The sequence below is a fragment of the Vulpes vulpes genome, chromosome 8 (genome assembly GCF_048418805.1).
Source record: "Vulpes vulpes isolate BD-2025 chromosome 8, VulVul3, whole genome shotgun sequence".
Lineage (NCBI taxonomy): Eukaryota > Metazoa > Chordata > Mammalia > Carnivora > Canidae > Vulpes > Vulpes vulpes.
Window position 1 is genome coordinate 72,545,856 of NC_132787.1, and position 7,771 is coordinate 72,553,626.

The 7,771-nt window shown below is 53.0% G+C and overlaps 1 long non-coding RNA gene across 1 annotated transcript; it reads left to right on the forward strand.

The window, feature by feature from the left end:
• Positions 1–1,194: 1,194 nt before the first annotated feature.
• Positions 1,195–3,080, forward strand: LOC140599843 (uncharacterized). The gene is made up of 3 exons (XR_012002826.1): positions 1,195–1,307; positions 1,776–1,859; positions 2,973–3,080. It is a non-coding gene; the product is annotated as an uncharacterized lncRNA (long non-coding RNA).
• The last annotated feature ends 4,691 nt before the right edge of the window (positions 3,081–7,771 follow it).

Sequence of the window (7,771 nt, forward strand, 5' to 3'; positions counted from 1 at the left end):
GGCGGGGTTGAGGGTGGCTCTGAGGGAAGAGCCTGCCTCCACGATGCTGGCCAGCAGGCTGGTGAGGGGCTGGGGACACAGGGAGTCCTTGAGCTCATGCTGGGTGTCCCCCACCCGAGAAGGCAGGGCTGGGAGGGGCTGTCAGCATCTGCCCCGAGCACCTGTCTTTAAATCTGGTGGAGTCTGCTAGAGCTACTGGGCTGAAATGGCTGGGGGAGAGGAGGGAAAGGGGGATGGCTGGGGGAGGGACACCTGCACAGAGCCCTGGGAGGTGGGGAAGGGGTGGAGGATGGGATGCTCCTGGCCTAGGTGCCTCCCTGAGCTCTCAGGTGCAAGGATGTCTCTTCCATGTCCACATCTGGGGCAGGGTGGGGGCATCATGGCAGCTGTGCCCTCCAGCCACCTTGCACTCAGCTAGGAAAGCTCTGTGTGGGGGGAGGGGAAGAGAGATAGTGTGAAGCCTCTCCTCCCCCCACTTCTCCACAAACTGGTGGTGTTTGTGGTAAACCAGGGACCTGGGGAGGTGGCCTACAAGAGGAGCAGGAGCCGGCAAGGTCAGATGCGAGGTGTCCCGCCTGCATAAAGGGGGTGTGAGGGTGTGTCAGCAGCTGCCTTGCCATGACCTCCTGGGCCCTCCTGCTCCTCGCCTCAGTGCTCCTGGCCACCCCAGGTAAGGACATTCCCCATGTGATCCTGGCAGCTCCTCTTTAACTGTGGGTAGGGACAGTTCTGGAGAGTGATTTGGAAATGATCACCTAATATGAAGTCTTTGCGGAAGGCAAGAGGGAAAGAAAGACAAGCTTGGGAAGGGAGGAGATTTTTTTCATTTTAGTGCAACTGAAAATTACACGCGTGTTTGTGTGTGTGTGAGTTTGTCTGTGTGTGTTTGTGTGTTTTGAGAGAGGGAGAGAGAGAATAGAGATAGAGGCTCTGGTAGACAGAAAGGTTTGTACAGATGGTAATGTTGGAGAGATACTATCTTCTCTTCCCGTTTCCAGAAAGATCTTAAAAGCATGTCTTTTCACAGAGCCTGGGTTAAGGCAGCCCCAGGGCAGTGTGAGGACAGGCCTCCTGGGTCCCTCTCCAAGCCCCACCCCTGTCCGGGGCTCTGGCCACCTCCTGGGCTCCCCAGCAGCCAGGAGTTCTGACTTCCCCTCCTCTTCCACGTGTGGACAGATGCTGATGCTGTTTCTTCCCCAGGTCTGACCTATTCTGGTCTGATCGCTGAGGACCATGATGACCTGTCCACGGCCGACATTTGTCAGGAAGAGCAGTTCTTCAGGAGACTGGCCCAGGAGGCTGCCCAGGTTCTTTGCTGGCTCCCTGCTCACCTCCCGAGCCCCTCCTCGTTTTCTGCATCCAGGGAGCACCAGGCCATAGCTGCACATGTCTTTCGGTGGGGAGGGGGACAGAGCAGTGGGCTAAAGACGCTGCTCTTGTGTGCACTTGTGCCTGGCTCAGGGGGGCTACCTTGGTCTGTCTGGGCCCTCCCCTGAGAGGCCCCTCTGGGGTCTGAGCAGAGAACACAAGGGGGGCAGGTGTTGGAATATAGAAGGTGCAGTGGGTGTGGGCGAGGGGTTCTGGGTGCGTCCCTCCGCTAAGCCACCAAGAAGGTGAGCTCGGGCTAGTCAGCTAGCTGGTCCTAGGCCCTAAAGGACAGGAAGATCATTGTCATCCTGCTGGCCTAGGAGGATGCAAAGGCTCCTTTCTGAATCTCTGCTCCGGATTCTAGGGGTTTCTGAGAGAGCACTTTGGGGATCTTCTTTTTCTGACAGGGCGACCCGCAGTTCAACCAATGTGAGATTTGTCGAATGATAATGACTTGGCTGAGGACTTGCGTGGGACCGTCCCAGATTCAGGTGATCTTCAGATTTGCGGAACCATCTGAACGTCCATCCAGGGTCATAGTAGGGGCTGGGGGCAGGACCCTGAGGAGAAGCTGATCCCTGTTTGGGTCAGACCTTCTCAACAGGGTATCTGAGGTCCCCTCCTGTGTCTGGGGAGGGACTACAAAGAACCATTTGAAATTGGGATGCTCTGGGAGCAGGTAAGGATGTTTTCTCTTTCATTGTCAAAGAAAACTTGTAGCCAGGAGAGGTCGGAACCTTTCCCCTGTGGTCGTACTGCATGTGCCCACGGGAGAGCCTATGAGGCTGGATCCAAGGGCATCTGGGTCAGGGTTGATGAACCCCAGATCTGTCACCTCTAGCTGCATGGCTGGGCCAAGTGCTAATGCTTTCTGAGTCTCAGTTTCCTTCTCTGTGCAATGGGATAGATATTAATCCCCCAACCACTTCCTTAATCCTTTGGAAGGAGCTGAGGGGTGGGATGAGCTGAGTTCCCCATCTGGTCCTGAGCAAGTGCTGAACAAGTGGATGTGTTCCTCCCAGGAAACCTCCTTTCACCCTCCCTCCCTCCTTCTCCTCTGTACCCTGACCCTGCTCAGCTTCTGGGTGCTGCAGGGCCCACCCTCAGCCCAGGGCACTCAGCTGTAGCCTTCTCCCCTGTGATGGCAGTAGACGATACTACAAAATGGAAGGTGCCATGGCTCAAAACTCTCTCTCCCCTCACCTTCCCCACCCACCTGAACCTGAGCCCTGCCAGCCCTGGGACCCAGGAGGCTCTGTAGGAAGAACCTGATTGTGGGGGAGCAGCAGGGGGCACTGTGCTCCACATACAAGACCTTGTGCCTGGGGTGATGATGCACCAGGGACTGACACAGGACAGAGCCAACTGTCCTTGTCTCCTGAGCCCCTCCTGGCCAGGCCCGGATCAGGGCCTTGGGACTGGGCATGAGGGCCGATCCAGGTCTCTCCAGCCTCTGCTTCCATGGTCACCTGGCACCAGGTCCTCCTCCCAGCATGCCCACTGTCAGAGGGTCCCAGGGCCAGGAGCTGCTGGGATCTGTGGGGGTGGTTGGGGTAGAGCACAGCTAATTCTTGTCTCCTGGCATGGTGCTGTTGCTGCTTCAGGGAGCCATTGAGAAGACTACAACAGCGGTGTGCTCAACGATTCCAGCGGTGGAAAAAATCTGCAAAGATATCCTCACCAGAGTTTTGTGTAGGGTTGCCCAGTTTTTCCTGAATAGTGATCCCTCCAGGGATATCTGTGTGACCTTCAGGTTGTGCAGACCTCAAGTAGGTGAGTACAGAGGTAACAGCAGGGACCCCTTCCTGGAAGGTCCAGATCTCATCCCTAATTATATGCAACATGGTGTAAAAACATGGAAATACATCTGTCATAGACAAGTTCATAAGCAACTCATACATGTCCCTCCTAGCGCCTTTGTTGTGACACGTTCCTGCCCCCACTGTGTGGAAGTCTGGAGAAGCTGGGCAGGTGGGCTGTAACATGAATGGTTGCGAAATACTCATGAAGAATCAGGGCTTTAAAAATTTTTAGTAAAAACATTAATCAATCTCTCCATCCATCGTGCGGTTTCAACTCACAACCCTAGAGCCAGAGGCCCAGGTGACACACTGAGCCAGCCAGGCGCCCCAAGGGATTGGGGTTTTCTCCCAGGCAACCCTGGGTGACATCAGGGCTCCATCTCTGGTCAGCATGCACTTGAGCAAGGAGCTTCACGCCTGTGAACTTGAGCATCCCTACCTGTGAAGGCGATAATAATCCTGATTTCTTCTTTGAGTAAGGCTTGAGTGAGATGATTATGCGTAAGGAGGTTACCACCAAGGAAGTGGCCTCAGACTGGGCTATGCATAGACGACAGAGCCCTAACTGACTCCTGTCCCCAGCCCAGCAGCGGTTCCTGGGAACAGGAACCAGGCACCACCTAGGCCAGGACACCCGGGGCCCGAGAGCTGGGCTGGGGAACCCCGCTGGCACGGAGGGCTCTGCAGCCTCTCCCTCCAGGGCTGCCCAGGCTGCGCCCACAGATCAGGCCAGGGCGGCGGGACCGGGGGCAGGGAAGGGCCCCTGAGTGGCTCTGGCAGCCAGTCTTGCCTTGACTGAGGCTTTGGGACTTGATGCTGGCAGATCTGGGGTCACCTCGTAATGCGAGGTCCCCACCACTTCCTGTCATTGGAGCCTTTGATTTCCATCTCCAGAACCCCAAACCCCCTCAGGCTCCTGACTGGGTTCCAGGATGTAACTCTGGGTGTGATCAGCAGGGGCAGGTGGCTCTAGTGCACTTTTGCAGGGACCCCACAACTGCCACAGCTGTTTCTCCTCCCCACTCCAGGTGTCCCAGGAGCTGGGACCTTACTGCACCCTGGAGAGAAGCCCAGAGTCTCCAGCAAGCACAGCCAGCTCCTGCCTTCCTAAATCCAGGACGGACCCTCTAGTTTCTCTCAGCTAGCTCCTTGCAGTGTCGTCCCCTGGCAGGAGAATAAAATGTCTTGCAAGTTTTTGGCCACAGCTTCTGTTCCTTTGGGGGATTGGAGGGGAGGGGCTCGGAGACAGGCTTGGGTGACTTATGCACTCACTCAGTGAATGTTTATTGCATGTCCCACACTCTGTTGTAGAAGCTGAGGATGTAGCGGGTGGACAAGACAACGTTTGTAGGTTTTCCACATATACATGAGATGCTTATGATGCCCTCACTAGAGATACACACTCCTCTAGGAGCCGGGGACACAGTGAATATACCCCAGAAGCTCTCAGACCAGCAGGGGAGAACAACAGGCTTGTAGTTAAGAGGGCTCTTGGTCCTAAGGAGCTGAAATGCATTCTTTGCTTCTGTTGCTGCTTTGGGAAGTTTAATATTTAGGATTGTTTTGCTTGGGAAGCAATAGAAATCTTTGGTCCTTCAGGCTGAAATGAATAATGCAGTTTATTGGATGAAATCCTTATGCAGTCCATAGCTGGCTTCAGGCACAGGATGATCCAGAAATGAGTAGTGTCACCAGGCTTCAGCCCTGTTATCTCTGCTATTGTCTACATTCCTCCCACCTCTGTATAGTGAGATTGATCTCAGGCTAGCTTCCATCTGGGCAGCAGCAATGGCCTCATCATATCCACACTTGTCATTTTATACTGTGTCATCCAGACTGAAAGAGAGTTTGTTGATTCTATGTTTTACCTGCTCCCAGTGAGGAGAATGGAGGCTTCTTTTCCCGAAGCCCCATTAGACATCTCTGTTCACACTGACTGGAGTAGGCCAGGCACCTATTTGGAATCCATCCCTCGGTTCCAAGGGCACGGGCGACAGGATAGCATGAGCCAAGTCAGGACACACCCCTGGTGCGGAAGCGGGGTTTTTGCTTCTCAGTCACTCAATGGAGAATGGACAAGGTACCTGGAAAGGGATGGTGACTAGAGAGGGAGTGATATTGGCCATCACCAAAAGCAATGGTGCATCCACCAAGATTCACCCAACAGCAGTTCAAGGAGACTCTCAATGGTGAAATCTGGGGCAAGTGGAGTATTAAAATGGGTAAGGACAACAGTAGGTTGTCACTCATTGTGTAACGTAGAATCCATGAACCATATAGATATAAATAATAATAATCAATAAGGGAAAAAGGCAAGTGTTACCTCAAAATACTAGATAATATATGTAGACAAAGTCGCAAACTGTATTTCCACAAAGATTTACTAGATGGGAATTACTTACTAAATGGCATTAGGGAGGGTGACAGTGGAGACATGGCAGACAGGTGATTAATGTTTTCTGCCCCCTCCCCTGCCCATGCACTAATCCTGAGGAACATCAGACAAACCCACAGTGACTTTCCACACAGCAGCTGGTCTGTACTCTTCAAAATGCCAAGATCATGAAAGAGGAGAAGGGATGGAGCATCAATTCCGATTCAAAGAAAACTAGGAAGATGCTTGATGTAATTGTAACACATGAGCCTGGCGTGTATCAAGACTACAAAAGACACGGTTGGTGTAATCTGGGAAATTCACTGCAGCCTGGGATGATAATATTGTGCCAATGGTAGCGTCCTGATGTGGATGGCAGTGCCACCCTATGAATGACAGCGTCCTTCTTGTAAGGAAACACAAGCTAAAGTATTAGGGGGTCGTGGGGCATCACGTCTGCAATGCACTGCCAGTGAGTTAGAAGAATGGTAACATGTACACTCAGAAACACCAGGACAAGACAGCACAGCACATACATGTAGTAAAATGTTTCCAGTGGGGGAATCTGGTTAAGGTGAACGAGAGCTGTTTGATCTAGTCTTACACCTTTCCCTCAATCTGACATGATTTAAAAATAAAGAGAAAAGACTTGTAGTAATTTGGCTTTAGCACCTGGATGGGTGGTGTGACATGTACTAAGGGGGAAAGACACTTAGATGGGTGGACTTGGAGAGAATGAGGAAGGGTTCTGCTTTGACCCTAAGACTGTGTCTATTCCGTATGCAGGTCGGTGGATGGGAAGGAGGTTTCTGGGCCAAGCCCAATTTGAAGTCCTTGAACTGGGTGTGAAGGGCAGGGAGACAGTGCAGAAGGAGAACATTCCTGTCTGAGGACAGGAGGGGCTAGTCAACCTGTGGCGGCTGGTGGTGGTGGAGGAGGAGCAAAGCACCAAGGAGATTGTGGAGAGGCAGCCAGTGGCACAGGGGAAACCAGACTTGGGGCTAAGGAGTCAAGAGAAACAAATGTTTCAGGCTTTAGGGAATGGCTAAGCTTGTCCAGGGTCACTGGGATAGTAAGAAAGAAGAAGACAGAGGAAATTCAGTCCCTGGATGTGGGTGCTTTTGGGCCTTGGGGACCTTAGTCAGATGGTTTCAGTGCACAACAGCCGTGTGCACTGGGATTGAAGGGTGTGATGTCAGCAGGTGGGGATGTCCTTAGGAGGGGGTTCGTGTCAAGAGTTGGAGCCAAGTGGGGCAGAGCTGCAAGCCATGTGAGAGTAGAGGTGGGGTCTGTGTGTAAGGTGTGTGTCCACGTGGATGACAATGGTCCCGGGAGAGGTCTGAGGCCCACAGTGTAGGAGAGACCTGAGGAACAGCCACAGGGGAGGCCTTGGGGAGGGAGAGGAAGGGTCCAGGGCACGATGGAGGGTTAGCAGGGACTTCTAAAGGTGGCAGCTGAAGAAGGTGGCCTCAGTCTTAGGGGTAACAGCTAGTAAAGGGCAGGGCGCAAGCCAGCTCTGGTCACCTGTCAGGAGGAGCATGCGTGCACTTGAGTCCTAATACAGACTCCTCTGGGGTACCCTCTCTCCCCCAGGCCCTTCTCAGTTCTCTAACTTTTCCTCTGTGACCCACCTGGGCAACCCAGGCTTCCAGCTGGCGTCATGTGACATCCCTCCCTCCTGGCCACTTCCTAGTTCCCTGACCCCAGCTGGGGCGAATGATGACCCCCCCCCTCCCCCCCCGTGAATTTGGAGTAGCCTCATCCTAGTGCAAACCAGCTTAGCCCTGGCCAGGCTCTGCAACCATCCCCTTGGGCGTCTTCAGACGTCCTTCTGCCTTTGCTCCTAGGTCCCTTCTGTACAGGGCAGCCCCGGGCTCTTTCCAAACTACAAACCACATCTCCTCACCTTCCAGTGGCACCTCACAGACCTCTGGACAGAGTCCCAGCTCTGTGTTATTACATCCTGGTGTCAGGATAGGGAACACCTGAAGGAAGACACTTCCCTCAAGCAACTGACATGACAAACTACCAAATACTAGTAATATCACATGAAGATGTCTAGCACCCCAAATTCTGTTTGAAGGTAAAACAAAAATTACTTATAAATATTATATTGTGTGTCCTGAGAACATGTCTTCATGGTGTTCTGCGTGACAAGATAGGAGTATCCTAGACAGTTGTGTTGCACATAGAGGTTTGTTGCTTATCTCAAGGAAAAGCGCTTGCA